Source organism: Puma concolor, chromosome B1, assembly GCF_028749965.1.
Source record: "Puma concolor isolate L17-30 chromosome B1, mPumCon1.1.hap2, whole genome shotgun sequence".
NCBI lineage: Eukaryota > Metazoa > Chordata > Mammalia > Carnivora > Felidae > Puma > Puma concolor.
In genome coordinates, this window is record NC_141670.1 from 67,161,537 (window position 1) to 67,182,924 (window position 21,388).

The 21,388-nt window shown below is 34.8% G+C and overlaps 1 protein-coding gene and 1 non-coding gene across 7 annotated transcripts in view; both read left to right on the forward strand.

Annotated features, from left to right (window-relative positions):
• The window catches only part of FSTL5 (follistatin like 5), a 780,922-nt gene that overhangs the window by 560,678 nt on the left and 198,856 nt on the right, over nucleotides 1-21,388 (forward strand). The window lies entirely within an intron of this gene.
• On the forward strand, nucleotides 2,484-2,592 carry LOC112859155 (U6 spliceosomal RNA). The gene has a single exon (XR_003223471.2). It is a non-coding gene; the product is annotated as a U6 spliceosomal RNA (small nuclear RNA).

The following is a 21,388-nucleotide window of genomic DNA, read 5'->3' on the forward strand; positions in this document are numbered from 1 at the left end:
AAGATTTTGACAATAAAAACAATTTTTGGGAGATGTAGAGCTATACAGCTTCTGTCATGTCTTGTTGATTGAGTTAACACATGGGCTGTGTCTCATCAACTGTAAGATCGTGACCTGAGCTGAGATCAAGAGTCGGATGCTTAACTGACTGAGCCACCCACATGCCTCAAGATTTTTTTTGTCATTCCTTTTTTTTCTTTGAATCTTTGATCCTATTTATAGTATCCTATGTAAACTCCTTATTTACTTAATGCAATAGCTCAGTCATCTAAGTATTAGTTTTTATTGACAGATTTTTTTTTTTTCTCTTGAGTTTGGTCCTGTTTTTCAATTTGCTTGTCTGGTTTATTTTTAATTGGATAGTGTATAGTAAGAACAATATGTTATGAACACTATGGATTCTTTTTTCTTTTTCTGAAGAGGGATCATTTTTTTTGTTTTGTTTTGTTTTTGTGTTTGTTTTTTTCTTTTTCTAGTAGGCAGACTATATGACTAGACTCAAATTCCAAACTCTCTTGCCTTAGGCAGTAGTGGAAAGTTCTGCTCAGTTTCTCGTATACAAGCATAGTTCAATGGAAGATATTAAAGGCATTAGATGTAGGAAGAAATAGTTGCAACTGAAGTATTGAAAACAGGGTGCTTAAGAAAAAAATAGATATTGTAGCATGCCAGGCAAATATAAAATGTAAAAAGTAAGGCAGTAGTAGAGTGGAAAGTGTTGGGTTTTTTTTTGTTTGTTTGTTTCTTTGTTTTTAATTTTGCCAGCCCAGAATTTCTTTATCTTCTTAGATAACCATCTCTCCATGACTCTGTGTCCATGGGTCTGGATGAAGATGACCTCATCCTTAGTTCCAGATGGGGCACATATAACACCGTAGTCACCAAAACTAAAACATGTAGTCAATATCAATCCCAAGTTTTGGATGAATGGATAGATTTTTTGAGCTCTTTCTGCTCTGCTTAGATTTATAAGGATATACTTCTGGGGTCACATCCTGAGAAATTCTATTATGGGAGCCATTATGTGGATATAGTCAGCCTGAAAATGAATATAAAAATCAGAATAGAGGTGTAGAAACAACAAATGCCAGATATTCATGACATCCAATGATATCCAGGATCCATTTTTTACCCAAAGGTAGAATTTCCAGGTACTAACTTTGATATTAACAAAATATCTGGGAAAATGGAGTAAGGGTAGGGCAATGGAAATTCCAGAACAACATTGTGATCAAAACAATTAAAAAATAAAGTTGAAATTGTTCCTGATCAAATCTATACATCGTCTGAACTAGGAGTTGAATATGAATACAAGTAAGATAAAACTCAAAAAACAGTGGCTTAAATAAGTAAGGATGTGTTTGTCTTTCATAACTCAAGTCAAAATTGGACAGGCTGGAGATGGAATGGTTGATCAGCTGTGGCCTCGGGACCCGGGCTCCTCCATCCCTCATTCTGTGACTTCCTTTGTGATGGTGGTTGCACTTTGGACATCATGTACACATTTTAGTCACACAGACAAAAAAAGTGGAGGAGCAAGTGCTAACAAAATTGCTGATATCTCACTTACAAAACCAAATCTTTTGGCTAATTTTTAACTTTTACTTCTAGATCAAATAATGCCATGATAGAAAGGGCTTAACATGAACATTACATAAGCCAATAAATAAGGGCTTTTAACTAAATTAGGACTGGGGATAAAGGAGGACATTTTGCAAAGAGTGACAAAAGGAATATGTGAGATAATATGTTTAAGAAAAGTAAATATTTCCTTCTTAGAAATGTAGGGGAACTTTATTTATTTACTTTTTCACTAAGAAAGGCAAAAAGACAAAAGTATGTTAAGTGTGTCTTAAAAATTATTTTATGTTAAAAATCATCTCTGGGAGAATTTCATTGTGAAGTGCTTTATTCCTTCTCAAGATCTAGTAATTAGCTGGGCTGGAAAAAGTAATCTGTATTTTTAAACAAGCACTCATTGAGACTTTGATACAAACGATATGCAGATTACATTAAAAAAAAACAAGAGTATATTTTAAATAAGAGAGGAGAGAAGATACAAGAGCTCATACATCTTCTCTATAAAGTAGGTAAAAAGTTTCTATGCCTATCATGGTAGTTTCTTGAGTGAGACTTGAGGCTTCAGGGGAAAAAAAACATGAACACTGTGTCAAGAAATCCATTAAATGAATATAGCTTTGGTTAGATTGGTAGTAGCCCAAACCATTCTGGCCCCTGTTTATCTAGCCACATGCTTGTCTAGTACCAACTTCCACGACAACAAAAATCAAAATAATTTCCTGTAAGAGTGTTGTCAGACTATAATAATACAAACTAGATATCTCAAAAATCAGGTGACCTATCTTAAATATAAAACAAATAAAATAGCTACAGTTTTTAAACTTAAACTTGTTTATGCATATTCCTAATGTATGCTTTTCCCTGCAAACTACAGAAATTTTAAACAGTGATGAATATGTAGAGTGCTCCCTTGGGCAGCACATGTACTAAAATTGAAATGAAACGGAGAAGATTAGCATGGCCCCACACAAGAATGACGTAATGAATATGTAGAGATCTCAACATGGGCTTCACAGATACAACCTTGGGGTTTATCCCCTGAGGATTGAATTTTAAAAAGTTGAAAGAAGCAAATTATGGAAATAGAAACACCAATCCGCATTAATAATACTTATAAAATAATAAGTGAAAACGAAAATATCACTGTGGTAAAGTTGCATTTTGTTCTTAACCATGATTTAAGTATTGAGCTACGGCAATGCATGACATGCCATAAGGAGCTGTGTGAAGGCTGGGCTCTACCATTATGAAGTCCTTCTCTGCCTTTAACTAGATGTCTTCTCTAGGCTGAGGAGATTTGGAGCCTCTTTCTTCATTGTAAAGTGAGGATGGTACACTTTTCACACACAACATTAGGTTTGTGAAGTGTTTAGCACAATTATTTCCATTTTTCAAACAATAAAGTGACAAAATCTGAAGATATACTTAGTAAAAAAAGAAAAAAAAAAGAAAAAGAAAGGGTGAAAGAGAATTGTTGCTCTTTTAAAAGTCCAATTACCAGAAGTAAGAGAATATGGTTGCTGAGTAGCAGATATAATCCAAACAATTTTAAAAGGTGGCTTAATAAAATAATTTTGACAGAAGGAAAGTTATGCATGCTACAGTTTAAAAAATGTATTGCCATAATAGCCTAGTAAAAAGTTTCTATACACATGATTATGGAAAATGTTGATGGTCTTGGAAGTACACTGATATTATAAATATAGGAGCACTGAAGAGATGGAGAATATTTGTACCATTTCATTATGATGTTTATTTGATCTAATGAGGGGAATTAAATCCCATTTTCACTTATTTTTAGACTTCTTTCCATGCTACATGGATTGATATGCTTATAATGAAAAATTAATAATATTTTTATGAGATAACAAGAGTATTGTATGATTCTAAATATTTTTTATGTTTAAAGATTTTGATATTTAAAGAGGCAAAAATCATACAATACAATTGTATATAATACAAATTGTATATAATACAGATTGTGTATAAATTTGGAAGAAAGGATTATATGGACTCCTAATTATTCAGGAAGATTCTCCCCTTTATTTGTTCTACATGATCATTTCATCTTGTTGATTGGTTACAATTTCTATTATCTCAATGAATCTCTTTAATTGAGGTTCCATAATAGATAGTAATGGACACCTGATTGCAATCCTATATTTAAATTGAAGTTCTTTTTTACTCCCATATTTTTGAGATCGTCAACTATTGGATGATGAAGAGGTGTTGGTGAATTTGGAGTGACTGTGAATACATAGTTTCTGGGAATAAACTTATTTTAAATATAGTGTATTGTATACTGCGTGCAATATAGAAATGGTTTGCTATCAGAGTATAGGTAAAAGGTTTATTAATGAGAATAGGTTGTTGGAATACAGTCATAAATGACAATGATTGTGATTACTTGCGATTTACCAGAAACTTCATGTGCTTGTATTATGCAACATAAACATTTTTATTCTTACTAATTAGTGAAGCCAGTTGACTTGTGAAATGGAATCCAAGAGTAGAGAATGGAACTCAAGTCCTTTCCAAGGTTCTGATTTCAAAATCCTTTCTCTTGTCACAATCCTTGCTCTTGTCACTCTGCTAAATTACTTCTTTATACTTCTACTTTGACTAATGTCTATTTTGTGATGGATAGTATACTAGAAGATTTGCCGATCTAAACTTATTTAATCAAATAAATTCAGTTTTACTAATCTTATTTTAAACGATAAGGAAACTGGTGGTGCCTGGGCGGTTCAGTCAGTTAAGCGACCAACTTCGGCTCAGGTCATGATCCTGAATTGGAGCCCCACAACGGAATCTGTGCTGACAGCTCAGAGCCTGTAGTCTGCTTTGGTTTCTATGTCTCCCCCTCTCTCTGCCCCTCCCATGGTCATGCTCTGTCTCTCAATAATAAATAAATGCTAAACAAATTTTTTTAAAGATAAGGAAACTGAAATTCAAGGAGCCCAGCTTTCTCAGGATCACATAATTGTTCAACATCAGATCATTTGGTTCATACTAGATTAAGACTGGAAAGTTTATCAGAATCCATACAGAATAATTAAGCTTTAAATTTATACTAATTTTATTAACTTGATTTTGTATAATTCTGAGATAAGATAATTACTAAATAAGAATGTCAAGATATCACAGAAAATATTAGCCCTATCTAATATAAAAAACCACACTGTGAAACTCCCACTTTAAGGAGTTCAAATAAATTGTAAGCAAGAGTATTTTAAATAGCAATTATTATGTATAAGCCAATACTATATTTTAAATTTAAGCACTCAACTATTTTCCTTCTTTAAACATAGGAAGAATTGGGGAATGTAATAAGGATTAAATAACAAAATAAACTTAAAACTCATTTGATTAATTGGTCGATGATATATGAAATATAATTGAGCTACATTAGGAGTTCATGTTTTGCATATTTTATGTTTGTTTCAATTCAAAGTCTTCACAGAAAATGACTATTTTAAACATGACCTTCAGACTTAATTGTATTTATTCTCTTCACACTTAAATGTATGTATTCTCTACATACATTTCAGACCTCTTCAGACCCTCAGACTTAAATGTATGTATTCTCTACATACATTGTTAGTTCACAGACAAGATATGTTCCGGAAAAGTTACATATGAACCAAAACTTGTAATTTTTCATTTAAAAGATGCTGAAGGAATGTGTTCTTTAAAGGAAAACTCAGATGAATATTTTTGAAATGCAGATAAAAGTTATTGCATATGGATTTACCTATATGTTTTCTTAAACTGGATAATATTTGAAGACATTATCAGGGATTTTGCCTTCTGGTCTCCCTGTTTTCCTACTCTACCTGTAGTCTTTCTGTCTCGGGGCCTTCTTCTTCATCAGCATCAGCATCCTAAGAGAACTTATATGATTAGGCCACCATGTTAAGTTTTGAGAGCATTACACTAGATGCACTACTGTGAATTGTCACATAATTAGTTTTAGTTTATAAGAAATTCTATGATTATATTTTGAGTTCAATAGATACAGTTTCCTTCAGGCTTGGTTAAAGATTTGTTAGTACCAGGGTGCATTGGTGGCTCAGCCAGTTGAGTGTCTAACTCTTGGTTTCGGCTCAGGTCATGAACGCCAGGGTCATGAGATCAAACTCTGCGTTGGGCTCCACGCTGTGAATGGAACCTGCTTAAGATTCTCTCTCTCTCCTCTCTCCCTCTGCCTTTTCTCCCCACTTGTGTGTGCTCTCTCTGTCTAAAATAAAATTTAAGGGGCGCCTGGGTGGCGCAGTCGGTTAAGCGTCCGACTTCAGCCAGGTCACGATCTCGCGGTCCTTGAGTTCGAGCCCCGCGTCAGGCTCTGGGCTGATGGCTCGGAGCCTGGAGCCTGTTTCCGATTCTGTGTCTCCCTCTCTCTCTGCTCCTCCCCCATTCATGCTCTGTCTCTCTCTGTCCCAAAAATAAATAAACGTTGAAAAAAAAAAATTAAAAAAAAAAAAAATAAAATTTAAAAATACTAAAAAAAGGGAAAAAAAGGAAAAAAAAGGATTTGTTAGTACCTTTTTTAGCTCCAAGCTTTTCTGAATTTCAGTATTCAGTCATAAGGTAGAATTGTTAAACTACTTAAGATTATAATAACAGAACACCAATAATAGATATTTATGTTACAATTGCAGTGTTGCAGACACATTTGTCGGTATATTTTACAAATAGAATCATTGAAACTTGTAACATCATTAATATTATAAGATTATCACTAACATTCCCATTTTGTAGATGGTAATTCTGAGACAAAAAGAGGTATGGGATTTGTCTTCATCACATAATTCTTGCTTTTAGAATAGATTCTACTTCAATACCTTTCCCTACAGAAACAGACCCCTACAGCACTGTTAACCAATTTTTCAGTTCAGAAGCAGAAATTCCCTCTGAAGCTTTTATAGCCTTATATGCCTTCATTGAAGCAATGCCCTGATAAAGATATTGTGTCTTCCCTACTTCCAAAGTCCAAGTGAACTGTGTGACCTTTTATAGTTGTTAAAAGAATCTAGAAAATCATATCACAAGTTTATGTTAATGTGGCAGCGGGCACTAATGATTATCACAATGGTAGAACACAATAGTGTGGATTTCAAGCACCAAATTCATTCATCCTGATCATACACTGGTTCTGATAAAGGGCAAAATAGAGAAAGCTGACTATTCTAGCCTTATAAAATGCCACTGATTTTATTTCCCTTTAGTGAAAAAACACACTAATGAATACCGTGAAATAAATCCTTGTTCTTTGATTACTGTGTTATTGAATTATGTACTATTTATTATTCTGAAAGTAGTAGGCATAAAACATGTTCTTTTAATAATACGAATACAATATTTCAAGTTATTATTCAAATTACTTTTATGTATCTATTATTTTATTGTTTTTCCTTTATTCTAAAGTAATATTGAAGTTATGCTTTGTTTTTTTTATTTTTATTTATTTTATTTTCATGTTTGGCAATTAATTGAAGTTCCGCATTAGAAGTTGTTAATTATTAGGGTCGCCTGGGTGGCTCAATTGGTTAAGTGTCCAACTTCGGCTCAGGTTATGATCTCATGGTTTGTGAGTTTGAGCCCTGAGTTGGGCTCTGTGCTGACAGTTCAGAGTCTGGAGACTGCTTTGGATTCTGTGTCTCCCTCTCTCTCTGCCCCTCTCACTCTTGTGCTTGCTCGCTTGCTCTTTCTCTCTCTCAAAAATAAATAAATAAACGCTAAAAAAAAGTTGTTAATTATTAGAAGGCACACAATGTGAGGAATCTCTTTTCTCTCTTGGCTTTCTCTCTTGGCACATTGCTGGTTTTATTTTTGTGCTTCTGGAGGATCTTGAGTCTTCTTGTTTGCCAACTCGTCCTTCACTAACAATCTATAGATTTTGGCACGGCCAGATTTAACCCCCTTCTCTTTTCTCCAGATGAACTCATCCAGCCTGAAGTAAGTGCTGTGATATTCACAGATTGAACTGCAATGGCTCTGGCCTTTGGGGCTTTGAGCTTGAGCATCTCCCTTTTCTTTCTGGCCCTTCCCATGGCTGGTTCCTTTTCAAGCTTATAGTTTCGTTAGTAAGATATGCCCTGGCAGAGAGGCCTTATATGACCATTCCATCCAAAATAACTTTTCTACCCTAAATTTTTTTTCCATAATTTTGCGCTAAGAAATTAGCTCTTGTCTGTGTTTACTGTTGTATTGTCCTCACTGTAATTAAGCTTCTGATGGCAATTTCTTGGTTAGTTGGTACACTTTGGTATACAGAGGACCTTGAACACCGTATACTCCCTAGTGAGTGTTTCATGAATATTTACAATGGATAAAAACTTCATTTATAAACAAAAACATATAACGTATTGCTAATTCTTAGCTAATTAGTGATAAAGGCTACAGTTATCATAAGAGTGTATGTAGTAAGTTACATACTTACTACATATTTACTTTTAATCTTTTATAAAGATCTTTTAAAATATTTTAAAAATACATTTAAAGAAATAGAAATAGATACGTCCTGCTCCTGGACATGTCATGTCATGAGCCTGTATCCAGCCACACTCCAAGCTCCCCATGGCCTCTGTTCTAATCCCATCACCATTCATCCTTTCCCTCATGTTCTAACAGGTATTGCTCCTGAGAACATTCCCAACTGATCCTCAGAGTATATTCATAGGTAAATCTGACCTAAGACCATAGCTTTTAAAAAAGATATAATCCTGCCCTCGTGAAGTCCACACCTTAATGGAAAGGCACACCATACTGTATGATAACTACTGAGACATGTCAGAATGTCCTCAGACTCATGTGGGAGTGGTGGCTGCATGCAGGACCTGGTCGGTGCCTCAACCAGCCCTCCACATCCTATGTTGCTCCCTGGGAGGTAGGAGATCTGGCTACCCCAGTGCCAAGGAGTGGTGCTGCGCTGTGGCTGCCTTCCGCTGGCCACTGAAGAAAAAAAAAATGCCTTCTCTTCACACCCCTCTCCAGCCTCTCCCCCACCTACTCAACCAGTAAATGCTTCACTGGTGCTGAGAAGAAATGGAAAATCACTTCTCTTCCTTCTTCCTTGATGACTAGGAAATCCAAACATCCACATTCAGGCTGAGAACCTGAGAATCCCTCAAATGTTTCTCTTCTCACCCATTGTCCCAACCACAGCTGAGTAACTGGACTGTCCACCCACATTGTGCCTATTTTGTGCCTTTTTTTCCAGTTGTATCAGGAAGCCACCCCCTCCTTGTGTATCAGCTCAGGTCTGTGGCAAATTCTCTCAAAATGTTACTTCTGTTTCTTGCTCCTTTTATTGTATCCACTAGGCTTCCAAAAGCAGGTACCTGGCTGTAGCTAAACACCTTATGAAAAAGAAACAAACCCACCAACCAAGGTTGGCTCAAACTTTGGGCCCTGCTACTTCCTAGCAATGGGAATTCACCACTCTTAGCCTTAGTTTTTTCTTCTGTAAAATGAGGCTCATCTTGCCCACCACCCAGGAATCTTGTCAGTATGGAAAAGGTGATCCACATGAGGTGCCCCGCACTGTTTAGCACATAGTCCCTTCCATTTATACTCAAAACTGCTTTGCCAGCACCAGGTTTATGTACCTTTGTCCCATTTTCACCAGGCATCCCACCTTAATAGCTCTAGAGATATCTAGGAAAATATATTTACCTTCTAGTGTTTGAATACCACTTCTCCTATCCTGGCTTCAGGAGCATCTTGGAATGGGCATGGTATCCACAAGAGCTCTGGATACCCCTCCTCCATTGTCTCTGTTTCTGCTATAGCTCTGCTCTCATAATTTGATCTAAAGGTGTTTCTGCTGATTCTTCATCTTTGGCTAAAAGCCTGCCACACCTGGCCAAAATGGCTTCTCTAGTCCAAAGCATTATTCTCAAGTTAACACTGTGAGTGGCCCCCAGCTCTCACTTGGGACCCATTAACCCATTGATGTCACACTGGAAGACTTTTATCTATATTTTCCTTCTAGTCCAAACACATGGTCTTCACTTAGAAGATTTGTTATAATGGCTTTCATATATTCTATTTCAGGCAAAGGTCTAAAAAAAAAAAAAAAAAAAAAAAAGAAAAGAATAGAAGAAAAAGATATCTCAGGTTTCTTCATAGAGTATTAATGATTAAATTGCAAAGAAAACCTTAAGACAATGACTTAAATAATTGACTGATCTAGGAAGTTATGTTTATATTTTTTTCATCTCTTGACCTCACCTACTCTATGACCTTGGGCAAATTATTCAGATCTTCTGTGTCCATTTATTCCTTGATGGAATAAATATACTGAATTGAGTTATCTTACAAGTAATTTTATGTATTTCTTTCATAATTTAAAATTTGATTATGTTGGTTATTTTGTCTTATGAATGAGAAAAGGGGCTATAGAAAATAGATAGTCAATTTTTCATTATATCTGCACCTGAAATTGCCATGCAAAAACTATAGCACATAAAATCTACAGAGAAACTTCATCCACAACCAAAATATAAATGAAATAAATTATGGAAGAAGTTGATTTAAGTTAGTAATTTCATATCACTACAAAGAAGCTGCCTTGTCATTTCAAGAATGAAATTTGTGGCAGAGTCTTCATTTTCAATTTCATCCCCTCATCATTTGATTTTGAATTTAGGTTTCCATGGCAGGGGTGATGTGCTATCCCCACTGAAATGATCCTCCCCCACTCTCTTGTTTAAAGCAGTCCTTTCTAGATTTTGCAAACCTGGATTGCATTTACTGACTTCAGCCATGCGATCACCTCAAATTTTTCAAATTTAAAGCAAAATTGGGCTGAAGCAAGGATAGAATCAGTTTTCTTCTGAGGCCAGCAGCATGCGTTGGGAAAGTAAAAGAGATATTATATTTGATGTTATTACGTGATGTACACCTCTATCTCATCTTTATCACTTCTGCCAGCTTAAGCATTCTATAACAAAACCGTAGTTCTGTGATTAGAGCATATGTAACCCTTACACATGCAACGGAGCATTTTACAAATGTGCAACATGATTGGCTCTAGAAATATAATCCAAAAGAAGGAAAGCCGACATTCAACATTTCTATGGCTGCGTATTATCTATTTTTTATTAGCGAGAAGAGTTTCAACAAGCCAGTATACGCTTTAATTGGTGTCATATTTAGTGTGCTTAAATATACGTATGGAAATAAAAGTTTTCTGACACATGTACTGCTCTGATAAAATGAATAAAATGATTATTTCAAAGTATAAACTGCAAGATTTCCATTAAATGAGGAGTACATTAAAAAACAATTTTCCTTTGAGTGTTAAACATTTTTGCATGTCTTTTGAACAGAGGCACTGACAGTTTTTGTTCAGGACTATGTTTGTAAGGGTATTTGTGTAGAATACAGTCCTTGAAAGTGGAAATAGTGTCTCCCTCCAAAACAGAGTTTGGGCTTGCTTACTATGTGCAGCATTCACCTGGGCTGCTTTGCATCATTCCCATAAGGCTGACAGGGCAAGGGGAACTGATAAAAGTGTGAAGCTCATGCTGCTTGCTGCACTACAAATAAGGAAGACTTTTGTCACTGACCCAGGAATCTCATGTCTTCCACCAGCATTCACAGAACTCGAGCAGTCCTACTTAGTAACTTGTAAGTAGGAAAAAAATATTAGACCAGTCACTGTTCTTGATAGCTTGACCTAATTTAATCCAGCAAACTAGCCACATGACATATCAGGATTGAATTTAATTTTGATAACCATCTTTAAACAAAATATTTGCTGTGGAGGGGTGCCTGGGTGGCTCAGTCAATTAAGCGGCCAACTCTTGATTTCAGCTCAGGTCATGATCTCACGGTTGTAAGATGAAGCATTACGTGGGGCTCTGTGCTGGACATGGAGACTGCTTACGATTCTCTCTCTCCCTCTGGCCCCTCCCCTGCTCACACTCTCTCACTTTCTCTTAAATAAATAAATAAATAAATAAATAATAAATAAATAAATAAAATGCTCTGGAATTCAATGAAATAAATAATTTAAGGTTTAAGTATATTCGTTGGGTTTAAAACCGGAATGCTGCAGCATAATTTTATCTAATAAATCCAAATAGCAACACTTAATGATCTACCACTTAATAAAAAGTCTAATCAAAGGTAAAATAAACTTATTTTCAGCATGATATATACTTTAAAATGTTGTTTATAATAAATAATTTTCCAACTAAATGCTTGGGAAATTTGAAAAAGAGAAATTATTATTGATTTATTTTATTAACACACTCAAATGTCTATTGCACTCTTCCCATATGCTAGGCATGGTGCTACATGCTGAAGACATGTAGTGAACTACATGCTACCTGCCTTTGTGGATAAGACTATGGAGATAGATCATTAAAAATAGTCACATAAAATTTAAAAGCTAATAGCAATTGTACCAAAAGTTAAGAATAAAAAGTATAGAGTAATATGATAGATTATACAGAGGGGACTTCATTTATGTTATCCAACAGGAGATTTAGTGTAATATCTCAAGGATATATAGGGGATGTTCTGGAAGGTGTGCACTAAGCAATAGGTGTGTGCACTACAGGGTGGAAAGGATTCTGGACTGCTGGAAAGAAATCAAAAGAGGCCTCTGTGAGCCTGATGGCAAGAGACAAGACTGCATAGGCAATCATATATTCTTTTTTGATATAAAATTTAAAACTCTCATATGACATTTTCTATTAGTATATCACATGTGGTTTTTCTCCTACAGATGTTAACATGAGGTAAAAAATGTTTTTAAAGAATATATACTAATTATTTAAGATTCTTAGTTATGACTTTTTACTTCATCCTTTTTGATGAGTTTAGAAATGTGTAGAAAATCTCCAAATGAGGAAGTATCACTTTATTTTCAGTTACGCTTTTCTTTACCATTTTGCTCTAAATGTGAAATTATCATCCGAACAACGAAGCTGAGCCTTTGTAGACCAAAGAAAAGGAACCGTGAGAGAAACAGTCCTTCCAAACAGAAGAATATACAGCTGCATTTATAAAAGAACTTCAGAACATCTTAATTTTACCAACTGTATGAAAACTATACTGATTGGTGATGTTCGAATGAACTGCTAAAAGTAATTATAATATTGATTGTTACTTTAACATGTTTACCTCCCATTTGGAAACCTTCAATGCATGCAAAATTAGATGTGCTAATATACAAACTTTTAATTCCTTACCATTAAAAGGGTCATATGTCCTATTTTACTGTAATTTACAAAGTGCTTTCCGAAACATCATTTTATTTTCATTTTCTCCTCAGATCTACTTGTGACATAAAGTGAGCAAATGTTTTCAACCCCGTTCTGTATATTTGGAAATTGAAGCTTGGAGAGTGGAAACAGCTTTCTCCAGTTTTCTTGAAAGCAGTCTGTGACAAAGCTGGATTTCAAATTCAAGTTTTGATTTTTCAGAAAGTCAATGACTTAAATAAATAATTAGAATTAAAGTGTTGTTAACAAAAGCATCAACCAGGCTTCTCTAATAAGCATAGTTTTGGTGGGTTAAGTTTACACATGTGGATGTATAATATCATCCAATAAAGCTGAAGAAAGCAGAAAGAATAAGTAGAAAGAGAAATATAAACATTTTGAAATGCTAAATAATCATCATCTTATAAATTCTGTAAACATCTTTGTTCTAAGTAAGCACCCATTGGATTGGAGAGTTTAAAATTTTTTTTAAGATTAGGAGTAGAATAAAGAATCATCTTTATTCAGGTCCTCAGTACCGATTATATCTTTCTTCTTTGTGATTAGTTAAAAGGAAATTATCCCTTCCCATAGGACATATGAAAAGACAAGTACGCAGCCTTTGCCTGAGATTCAAAGTGGCCAGTCGAAAAGAAGGTATCCAACAAACATTTTCTGAAAGAAATAAATAGTCTTAGAGAAGTTATTTAATGTTCTTCATTTTTTTAAAGTCTTATTTATTCTTATCGTGGTAACAGAGCATTAATGTAAAAAAAAGAGTCATTGTTTTTGAATATGACCTATATTTTACCTGTCGTGCATGCAATTAGAAGAACAATACTCCCCATCGTCTCCTAACTTACGAAAGACAACTGAGCCAATAATAGGGTTATCATCTAACTGCACAGAGAAGAAAAATTCAGTAATAAATTTCTCATATAAACAGTATTTCATGACTAATCATGAAATCATAAGGTTCTTTCCCCTAACTTGCAGAATGATATGGAACATGAGACTGACTGTTCAGTTTTGTTCAGCTGTTCATCATTATTACCTCACTGATGGTCATCAAACTTGTTATGTTACTTAATAACAACCTGTGGGCCAGTTCACACATAGTGAGACAACAGTAAGTCTACATTTATTGAATTATCACCTTTTGATTGTAAAAGACTTCCAAATGATTTTAAAAACATTTTTTATTTAAACGTTGCAACTTTCTTAATGAAATCAGAACATTACTACTGTATATTTAATTTTTAACTGTTAATACATTTTTCATCAATTATATTATTTAGTAGGCTCAGCATTTATAGATTTTAAATATACGCTCTTGGGGCGCCTGGGTGGCGCAGTCAGTTGAGCGTCCGACTTCAGCCAGGTCACGATCTCGCGGTCCGTGAGTTCGAGCCCCGCGTCCGGCCTCAGAGCCTGGAGCCTGTTTCCGATTCTGTGTCTCCCTCTCTCTCTGCCCCTCCCCCGTTCATGCTCTGTCTCTCTCTGTCCCAAAAATAAATAAATGTTGAAAAAAAAATTAAAAAAATATATATATACGCTCTTAACTCATCCCAAGTAATTTTAAAGTTCATGGCATATGATATTCTCTATTTTGGTTGTAATACAATTTAGATTTATAATCTCTCATTGCTGATATGAAGAAAAATGCTCTCTAGTTATTGAGAAACCCAAGTGATCACTTATGTTCTTACATGTGGCTTTTTGATTCTTATTCAGTTTGCCTATTCAATAACTCCAGTGAAGTGCTCTGAACATTATTTCTTAAGAAAACAAAACCAAACAAAATTTTAATAATGAAAAAAAAATCAAGTAAGAGAAAACTCCAGCCAGAGGTAAAAAGTTACACTAATTAACATTGCTACATGATACATTATTCCAAAATAAATGACTTAAAATTGCAACCATTCATTATTTCTTGCAAGGTTCTGGGTTAGCATGGAGACCTTGATGATCTTGATTAAAGTAGACTGACCTTGCTTAATTTTCTCAGTCCAATGTAATAAACTTGTGTGTAAGCCATGAACTGCTCAGTCTTGAATAGCCTCAGTTGGGATGATTTAGCTCCATAGGGTCTCTCAATTTGTAGGAGGCTAATCTGCATGTGCTTATGTTGATGGCAAGAATCCAGAAGAGAGAAGGACAAGTCATGTAATAGGGCAAGCAGAAATGCACTTTTCTTTTTTTCAAGTCTCTGTTTGCATCACATTTACTAAATCACTTTAGCCAGAGTAACTAAAACAGCAAAAGTCATAGTCAAAGAGAAGACTAGAAAGATATAGAGCAAATGACATTGTTTAGAAAAGCAAGTAATTGAGACCATCAGTGAAATCTGTCTACCACAAAAGGTGATTCTTATGTTAACAACACTGTCAAAAAGACCTACCTTTTAAGATTTGGGATGATTTTCCATTGAAGGGCAAAGACATTTCAACTTTCAGTATTGAGGATGAGTTGGGTGTCCAACTAGTACATTTCATTGAAGGGCAAGAACTTAGGGAGTTAAATGAGGGTCATTTGGTTTTTACCATAAAATAATTAATACTGTTGGCAGTAGCTTCCTGACAGCATATATAATGACAATTATCTTCATGTAGAGGAAAAATGGGAAACATACAAGAAGTCATAGAAAAACATGTTTTGAATGACTGACAAGTCTTTACTTCCAAAGTAAACTCATTCTTTAGTTCCTTTTTAACAAACCTTTATTTAGGATGTGGAAATAAAATTATTTTCAACTCAGAGCATTGCAATTAAATAGGCAATTACAACAGAGAGAAATACGTGTTAATAGGGCTACAGACATGGATTCTATGGAGTGCTATGCACAGGCAGTCACTAATAATCAGAAATTAAACTTAGCAACAAGGATATTTTATTTTAAATCTATATTAAAAAAATGTTACAGACAAATGCATAAACCACAAATTTACACTTTGATGAATTTTCACAATCTGAAAATGACAATGTGTCCAGCCCTGGGATACTTTTGAATTTATTCTCTATATGTTATCCCCTCTCCCCTCTCGTTCTCTGTATTGGTGAATGATGAGGATAGAAAGCGTGTGTAGTGAAAAACATGTGGCTTGTAGTAGATCAGACCGCTGACCTTTTGTGTTCCTAATTTGGCATTTTTCTTGAAAGATACTGAAAATTGATGTTTTTTTTGATGCATTGTGTCTTCTCTCTAATCACCCTTAAATGATAGTTCTGTAATATATTTGAAAATATTTCTCCTGTAGCAGATGGCATCTTTTTTTTTTTTTGGTAGAGAGTACTAGAAGAACACATCAGTGGAAGGTTTCTCTTTCAAGTTCTGGTGTGTTTTCCTTGGCAGACTTCTGCACTATGTGCAACTTTTTAGTCCCAAAGCTTTGTGCAACTCCTGGTTTAGTCCCTTGACTCTAAAAGCACATGATTTATAACAGGTCATGGCAGTCCCCATGGGTAGATTTCTCCAACAACACCATAAGTGACTTCTCAGTTGGGGGTTTTCAGCAGGGTACGTCCTATGAAAAATTTATCCTGTACCTCTTGGGAAGCTTTGCAGCTCAGTGAATTTTCTACTCTCTAATGAGTCATGGACATGCCTACCTTCTACAAAAGGGCTGGGTGTCAGCAATGCAGGAAAGGAGTCTCTTCTTTAGGCTTACTATCTCACCTCTCTGGATAATGGTTGCCCCTGTATCTGTTATTCCTACATTGTTTAGAGTACTTTTAGTAGACGATCACCCATTACTGTAATTAATTGTTACAGTTAGTAATTTCTAATAGAAAATTCCATGCTCAAATTACTGTGTGGTTTCTGCCTCTTGATTGGTTTTTGAATTATGTGTTTGCTTTCTTCTGGTTCTCAGAGCTCTTCTGATTCAAGACTGATGATTCATGGTAATAGTTCTGAGTGGATTTTTGCATATTATTATTTGCTGATTTAATCTGTGAAATTTAAGATATCTATCAATGAATATTAAACTCAATTTAACTAAATATGAAAATCAACCCAAGAAGATACTGGGAAGATAATTATCAAAACTATATTGAAAGTAAGAAGCAAATACTATTGAAAAGAAAGTGATTGGAAATGAATATTATTTAGGTACAAATACCAAGAGATGATTAGTTTTATCATTTGAATATATAATAGCATCAGAATCTGGTCATTTTCTGTTAAAATTGTATGCATTTTTTATTTATATATGCTCAAACAATTAATTGATGGAGTGATTGATATTTGCAATAAGGTTATCGATGATTGAATGGTCCAAATTCCCTTGGTCAGGGAAAGAGAACTTCTCTTATTTTATGTTGGAGAATTGATATTGATATTGTTACCTCACTTCCCTGATTTTTCTTAACCTCTGTTGGAGATCATCCACTCCTCTACATTATACATATTTTTTTTCAGATATGTTGATACTTTTACTCTGGTAATACCTGGTATCAAGAACCTGGAAGGCTCTCCAGGTCCTTAAAGTTGATTATGTGCATTTGTTTTTCTGACAACCTTTAGCATTTCTCTTTATCTTTGGTCTTCAGCAGTATGAATTTATTTCCTGGTTGTTTTTTTAATTAGTTATCTTTGAAAATATTTTGACTATTCATTTGCAAGCATTTTTCTCTCCATTCTCTCTCTCTCTCTCTCTCTCTCTTCTTTTAGGATTTCAATTATATACATTTTAGACTGATATTGGCCTATATCTCTTGGATGCTCATTTCTCTCTCTTTCTTCTAAAATTTTATTTCACTAATTTCCTGTGTGTGTTTCCATCTGAGTAATGTCTATTGACCTATATTCAAGTTCACTGAGTCTTTCTTTGGATGTGTCAGGCATACTGATGAGCCTGTCAAAGGCGCTCTTCATCTCTGCTACTGTGTGTGTGTTTAAATTTATTTCCAGCATGTATTTTGACACTTTCTTATTGCTTCTATTTCTCTCCTGAAATTACCCATCCATTCATGAATGTCTTCAAGTTTCTCTACTAGAGCCTGTGACATATTAATCATTGTTATGTTATCCCCTATCTGATTTTCCTAACAGTAGATTTATACTTGAGATTAGTTCTTTTGATTGTTTCACCTCTCAACAACAAATTATTTTTCCTTTCAATTTTGTGTGTCTCATAATTTTTTTGTTGAAATCCACATATTCTGTGTGGGGTAGTAGAGACCAAGTTAGACAGTTTCAAGTTCCTCTAGTGGTACCTTTTGGTTAAGGCGGGAGCTAGATTGCTTATCTGAGAAAATTCTTGATTCTGCTTGGTCCACCTTCAATTTTATACTTTTGTGCCTCAGCGAAGTTGTCTCTCCATGCTCTTGTCCTCCCCATTAGTGGTATTCTGCTGTTGCTTATTTTCTGGTTCTTGATATCCTGGGTGGTGAGGAGAAAGGAAACATTCTATGTTTTCCTCATTCAACCTTAGCCTTAGGCTGTTCATGTGTCTCTGAGTCTTTTGAGCAGAGTTTTCTCAGATATCCTGCCTGCCCCCAGTGTTAAGGGATCTTTAATTTTCTGGAAGTAGGAAGATTTCTTGCCTTTCTCCCTTTCCCAAACTCAGTAAGTTTTCACCAACAGAAAGTGACAGGATTCACTGCCTTTCTTCGGCAGTTTAAAACTTTATTCCACTGGGGAGAAGACTCAGGCAAGAACTGTTGTTTGTTTTTTCTCAGCAGCAGGACTACATTATGTTACGCAACATCAGAACTACACTTGACGGATGCTTCCCCTGATCTCTACTGCCCCCAGTGTTTTTCATGAGCAAATAGTGAGGTCCATGGAGAAATGGCTGCAAGCATTTGTGCTCCCGGGGATCTATACTCCTAACTGTGTGTGTTTAGCTTTTAACAATTCATTAAAAATCACTTCATTTTTTTTTTTTTTTTTTTTTTAATACCTGTCTACATGGTAGCCTTGTTTTCTTCCGGTGCTCCCGTATAGGTGTGTGATTGCCTGTGCCTTGTCTCTTTCTGGAAGCTCACTCCAGCTTAATCCGATTTTACCCTTATCAGCTGCCTTTGAAGTCAGCACTCTGATGGGTTTGAAACACAATATGATTTTATAGATTGCCCAGCTTCTGATTGTTTGGATTTCCATGTTCTATTCCATTTTCCATTTTCTATTCTAAGATGGAGCCAGAAGTCTATAATATACGTTATTAATTAGCTAATTATATAACATTAAGATTCCAAGTACCTTTGGGTACTATGTTATTAATATTTTTGATGAAACCAAAATAAAGATTAGTTCTCTTTCAGAATATGTTAGAATATATTTTAGCATCTCTATGTTTATCTTTTTCATTCAAATTTTAAGAAGTAAAATTCCAGTCTATCTAGAGTAAATAACAAAGAGACAGAACTTTCTACATATACTTAGGGAAAGCTATATACTTAAAGATACATGATTTAAGGTCTAGAAGAATTGTTTATTTAATTAGTTGTTGTATATTTCAGTATTACACATACCTAAGGGTGTATACAACTTAAAGTAAAGTAATACACTGATAATTATAGGCGGCTCCTGGGTGGCTCAGTTGGTTAAGCCTCCGACTCTGGATTTCGACTCAGATGATGATAAAACGGTTTGTGGGTTTGAGCCCTGCATCTGGCTGTGCACTGGCAGTGAGGGACCTGCTTGGGATTCTCTCTCTCTCTCTTCCTCTTCCCCAGATCATACTTTCTTCTCTCTTAAAGTAAGTAAACTTAAAAAAAAAAAATGCAGTGATGATTATGGACCCAATAATCATTTAAAAAATATAGCATTAACAACAAACTTGAAGCTGCTTATAGGCTCCTCCCCATTATATTCTCCTTTTTCTGTAGATATAACTCTTACCATGACTTATATGTTAACTAGTTCTTTGTTGTTTTTTATTTTTACCATAAATGTATATAATGTATAATGCATATATACCTAAAAGATATAGTTAATTTTTGCCTTTTGAATTTTACATAAATTGAGTCATATTGTATTTTACATATGTATTTGCCATTGTGTTTGGAGATTCATCTATATTGATGCTTATATCCATAAAGCATGGACTTCCAGAACTTGGACTTCACAGTCAGATGGCCTAGTTTTGAATATTGTAAAATTAACTAAAAAGTCTTCATAGATAAGTTATTTCATCTTTTTGACTTCTGTTTATTCATGTGTAAAGTACAACATTGCCAAAATATAAAGAATTCATATAATCGGGGTGGTTCAACATTATGTGACCTTGAAGTTTTAAAGCACCCACATTTTGAGGCGTCTGAGTGGTTCAGTTGGTTAAGCATCTGACTTTTGCTTTCGGCTCAGGTCATGATCTCACAGTTCTTGAGCCCTGCATTGGGCTCTGTGCTGACAGTGTGGAGCCTGCCTGGATTCTCTCCCTCCCTTTCTCTCTGCTCCTCCTCCTCTTGCACTCTGTCTCTCTGTCTCTCTCTGTCTCTCAAAATAAATAAATAAACTTTAAAAAACCCTGTAAATTCCATTAAAAAAATAGAACACCTGTAGTTTAAAGGTGCTCTATTTAAGAAATAGAATACAAATTATAAATAACAATTAGATACAAAATTGGATGTTTATTACAATAAGACAGGAAATCAGAAACTTCAATATATTTATAAATTTTACAGAAACATATAGCGATATACACACATTTCAGGGTTCCTGTCATATCCTTGTAAATGTACAGATGAGGGACTCTGAAACTTAATTAATCCTTATTATCTTTGGGGCAAATCTGAATCCATATATACATAAAACCCTTTGAATAGTAGTTCTATAAAAATGATAGACATTTTTAATTTATTACTCACTATTATATCAATGGAAACATTTTGTAAGTCTCTTTCCTTTTTTATTGAAGAATAATTGACATGCAATATTATATTAGTTTCAGCTGTACAACACAGTGATTTGATATTTATATACATTATGAAAGTGTTATTATGACAGGTCTAGTTACCAGCTATCACCACACAAAGCAGTCACAATATTACTGACAATATTCCCTATGTTGTGCGTTATGTCTTCCTGTATTATTTATGTTATGACTGAACTTTGTGCCACTTAATCCCCTTCACCTATCTCATCTGTCTCCCATCTCCCTCCCCTCTGGCAAGCATCAGTTTGTTCTCAACATCTGAGTATGTTTCCATTTTGCTTTATTTGTCCATTTATTATTTAGATTACATGTATAAGTAAAATCATACGGTATTTATCTATCTCGCTCTGACTCATTTCACTTCACATAATACCCTCTAGGTCCATCCATGTTGTTACAAATGGCAAGATTTCATTCTTTTCTATGTTTGAGTAATATTCCATTTTATATATATATATATTTTTTTTTAAATTAATATTTTTAATGTTTAATTATTTTTGAGAGAGAGAGATAGAGAAAGAGAGAGACAGAGAGAGAGAGAAAATGTGTGTGAGAAGGGGAGCAGCAGAGAGAAAAGGGGACAGAGTTTTTAGAAGTGGGCTCGGGGCTGATCTGTGGGCCAAACTCACAAACCATGAGAACATGACCTGAGCTGAAGTCAGATGCTTCACCGACTGAGCCACCCACGTGTCCCAACCACATCTT